Source organism: Myxocyprinus asiaticus, chromosome 10 (assembly GCF_019703515.2).
Source record: "Myxocyprinus asiaticus isolate MX2 ecotype Aquarium Trade chromosome 10, UBuf_Myxa_2, whole genome shotgun sequence".
Classification (NCBI taxonomy): Eukaryota; Metazoa; Chordata; class Actinopteri; order Cypriniformes; family Catostomidae; genus Myxocyprinus; species Myxocyprinus asiaticus.
Window position 1 is genome coordinate 4,180,548 of NC_059353.1, and position 4,453 is coordinate 4,185,000.

Sequence of the window (4,453 nt, forward strand, 5' to 3'; positions counted from 1 at the left end):
CATTTTGACAGTCAATTAGATCCTCCCCGGCACCCGTCAGGCGCGCCCCCGAGTCCGCAATCCGCGCACCCGGAAACTGAGAAGTGACAACAAAAGCAACGCTTTGTTCAGGTAATAAAACACCCTCACTTCTGTTACAAACATACTTACTGATATGAGAAAGTATTTCAGTTTCACATTAATGACTCGAGTCGTCTGTTTAGTTTACAGTGTGGCACTTGTAATGTTTTGGGTGTAGTCCAGCAGAAGGATTGTGTCAGTCAGGGAATATTCACACAGATTCAGTTTCCAGTGCGATGAGGGATAGTAGATGCTGGTGAAGCATCAGGACTAAAGCTCTAGACCAGCTGAGAGAGGGGACTGTTTACTTTACTCAACTCTTCATATTGCAGGGCTTTATAATGGTATAAGTGGGGGTCACTGAGTTTTAAATGTTTCCAGAATTTGATTGCCCGTTTTTGTATTTTTATAATTAGTGGATATTTGACTAATTCTGCTCTGTATGCATTATTTGTTGTGTGTCTGTTGCGTTCCCTGGGATCTGTGTCTTTTCTTGAAGGTCATTTGAGGTTCACTGTCAGGATTTCTCTAGCAGGCCCAGGTTCTGCTGTAGACCCTGTTCAGTGGGAGACAACAGAACCAGGTCATCTGCATATAGCAGGCATTTGATTTCTGAGTCATGTAGCATGAGACCAGGGGATGATGCAGATCACTCCAGACTGGTTTCCAGATCGTTGATGTTGAACAATGTTGGGCTTAAAAACAGCAACCCTGTCTCACTCCACGCTCCTGGGAAAGATATCTTGTTCTTTTTGTGCCAATTTTGATGCCACATTTTCTTTCGGTATACATTGATTTAATGAGGTCATAGGTTTTACCAGCTATGCCACTTTCAATAAGTTTGTAAAATAATCCATTGTGCCAGATTGAATCAAATGCTTTTTTTAGTCAATAAAGCATGCAAGAATTTTTCCTTTATTTTGGACATGTTTTTCAATTAAAGTTTGTGATGTGTAAATATGGTCAGAAGTACAGTAATTTGGTAAAAATCCAATTTGACTTCTGCTCAAGACATTGTGTGTTGTGACGAAGTCCAAAAGTCTCGAATTAATTATACTACAAAATATTTTTCCCAGGCTGCTACTCACACAAATGCCTCTGTAATTATTAGGGTCAGATTTATCTCCATTTTTAAAGATGGGCGTAACCAGTCCATGATTCCAGATGTCAGGGAAGTAGCCTACACTCAGAACTGTACTATTCCCAAGAGGTGAGCAAAATGTAAATCTCCCTAAAGTGTCTCATCGTATACTGCTGTTGACAGTGTACAGACCCTGACTTCGATAGAGCTGCTGGAGGTCTTTCCCATTCTTACTGACAATATAGTTATGGCTATTTCTGTGGAGATGAGAAAAGTTGTTATTTATATAGGACAATTTTCTGTTAATGTATTTACTTCCATGTGTGTCTGTGAAGTCAGGCTGTACTCCTATTCTTGTGTTCAGATCTCCACAAACAAGCACATTTCCTTTCTTTCTCTCTCTGGGAATCTGTGCTGTATGACTATGGGCTGCGTTTCCCAAAAGCATCGCTAGCTTAAGTTGATCCTGGAGACCATTGGTGCCAGTGGTTTCTACGATCTACTTAAGATTACGATGCTTTTGGGAAATGCAGCCCTGGTTGTTTGTGCTGTGAGAGTTAGAGCAGAAATTAATCTAAATCAGATTACTGTCAGTAGTTTAATCTGTTGGCCTGTGATCTGAATCTGTTGGTCAGTGTTTTTTCTGCTCTAGTGGAATAGCTGTAGTTTGAGGGAACTGATCCATGAAAGTGAGCTAAATTTTACAAAACCTTCCTTTGGGGACATTTTGTATTATTTTTATTAATTTATTTTTATTTTTTTTTCTCCCCAATTGGAATGCCCAATGCGCTCTAATCCTCGTGATGGCGTAGTGACTCGACTCAATCCGGGTGGCAGAGGACAAATCTCAGTTGCCTCCACGTCTGAGATGTCAATCCACACATCTTATCACGTGGATTGTTGAGTGTGTTACCACTACTCGCTGAGCTACCCAGGCCCCACTTTGGGGACATTTGAGGAATTCCATACTGTAAAAAAATACTTGTTTAAAAAAACAAACAAAAAAAGCCAGCTGTGGTTGCCAGAATAATTATGTAAAAATACAGTAAAAATGTAAATAATTTTACAGAACAACCTGTACATTTTACAGTTTAAAACTGTTGTAATTTACATGACCATGCTGGCACTGTAAAAAAAAATAAAATAAAAATAAAAAAAAGTCATAAACTTGATATTAACCTTCTGAAACTGTAAAAATCTGCATTTGACTTAATAAGGTATTGTTAATCACTGTAAAAAAATTACAGAAGAGCACATGATGATGTGAAGTTCACCAATAGTGGCTCTTCCAGGAGCAATGACCAATAAACATGTAGAGACGGCGCTCAGTCTCACTCACACAAACACTAAACACCATCAGGGTAACACATGTGAAATTAAAATAATACAATAAACATGTAGAGACGGTGCTCAGTCTCACTCACACAAACACTAAACACCATCAGGGTAACACATGTGAAATTAAAATAATACAATAAACATACAGAGACGGTGCTCAGTCTCACTCACACAAACACTAAACACCATCAGGGTAACACATGTGAAATTAAAATAATACAATAAACGTGTAGAGACAGTGCTCAGCGTCACTCACACAAACACTAAACACCATCAGGGTAACACATGTGAAATTAAAATAATACAATAAACGTGTAGAGACGGGGCTCAGTGTCACTCACACAAACACTAAACACCGTCAGGGTAACACCTGTGAAATTAAAATAATACAATAAACGTGTAGAGACGGTGCTCAGTGTCACTCACACAAACACTAAACACCATCAGGGTAACACATGTGAAATTAAAATAATACAATAAACATGTAGAGACGGGGCTCAGTCACTCACACAAACACTAAACACCATCAGGGTAACACATGTGAAATTAAAATAATACAATAAACGTGTAGAGACAGTGCTCAGCGTCACTCACACAAACACTAAACACCATCAGGGTAACACATGTGAAATTAAAATAATACAATAAACATGTAGAGACAGCGCTCAGTGTCACTCACACAAACACTAAACACCATCAGGGTAACACATGTGAAATTAAAATAATACAATAAACCTGTAGAGACGGGGCTCAGTCACTCACACAAACACTAAACACCATCAGGGTAACACCTGTGAAATTAAAATAATACAATAAACATATAGAGACGGTGCTCAGTCTCACTCACACAAACACTAAACACCATCAGGGTAACACATGTGAAATTAAAATAATACAATAAACATTAACTAAACTACATCAAATATAACATTACACCCCATTATACATAACCGATATTAAAAATAAGAAAAAACATAACTATTCCCATAAAATATAATGAAATATGATGGATAATGCAGGGAATTGTGGGAATTTTAATTTTAACAATAATTTACCATTAAAAAGTACATGTACTCACTTGTTAAACATAATGTAAAGTTTTACCATTAATTATACAGGAAAATCTTTTGAAAAAAATTTACTTTTACAACATTTTATTGTAAAAACTACTGTATTGTCTTTTCTATAGCATTTTTACAGTCTTTTACCATTAAAATTTCAGACATTTTCTAGAGTGCATATTTGGAAAAACGACTGATAATAAATAATGTTTTTTTTTTTGTTTTAGATTCTAAAAATTAGTGTTGGTTAGGCCGATATAGTATCAGCCAGGTCCAATGGTTGATATTTGCCCATTTTTAGGTTATGAGCATTTGGCTAATAACTGCCGGCTTGTCAAAGTTTTTAACACATTAACAGAAGCTCTCTATACTTCTGTAACAGTATTGACATCGGCCAGTCGGCCATTACTGCAAATGCTGAAAGGTTTCTTTTAGTGGTTGACCGATATATTGCAGGGGCTGATAAATTGGCTGATATTTGACATTTTTAAGTGATCAGCATCGGCCAGTTAATTTTTCCATTTGGCCGATTAATTTCTCAAGTTGTGAGGGCTCAGAGAATCGCCTGCTTGCATGTGAAGGAGCCGTCTGAGGCATTTAAATGAAAAAAAAATGTTGTTGTGTTTTTACCTGCCATCGTGTTACTTCAATAATAAACTGGTGTGCAACAACATCTCATTTAATGCAGTAATTAAATTAATGCGGTACCGAAAGTCAGAGCCATGACAGACGCTCATAATGTTTATAGTGCTCACGTGTTTCATTCTCTCTCTCTCTCTCTGACTTTCAGAATCGGCATCAGGATATTTGTCAAATATCGTCGATATTTGATTACATCGTCCTATCGCCCAGCCCTAATGCTAATACGCACATACTGTACGTGGCTGTTGGAGTACTGTCTACTGCAAACAAT

The 4,453-nt window shown here is 37.4% G+C and overlaps 1 protein-coding gene across 2 annotated transcripts in view; it reads left to right on the top strand.

The window, feature by feature from the left end:
- The window catches only part of LOC127446836 (dynein, cytoplasmic 1, intermediate chain 2a), a 63,785-nt gene continuing 59,332 nt past the window's right edge, over window positions 1–4,453 (top strand). Inside the window, exon 1 of one of the 2 annotated variants that reach the window (XM_051708117.1) lies at window positions 1–111. The gene's annotated coding sequence lies outside the window, so the exon portion shown is untranslated. The remainder of the gene's footprint in view (window positions 112–4,453) is intronic. The other variant, XM_051708118.1, reaches the window with a different exon arrangement.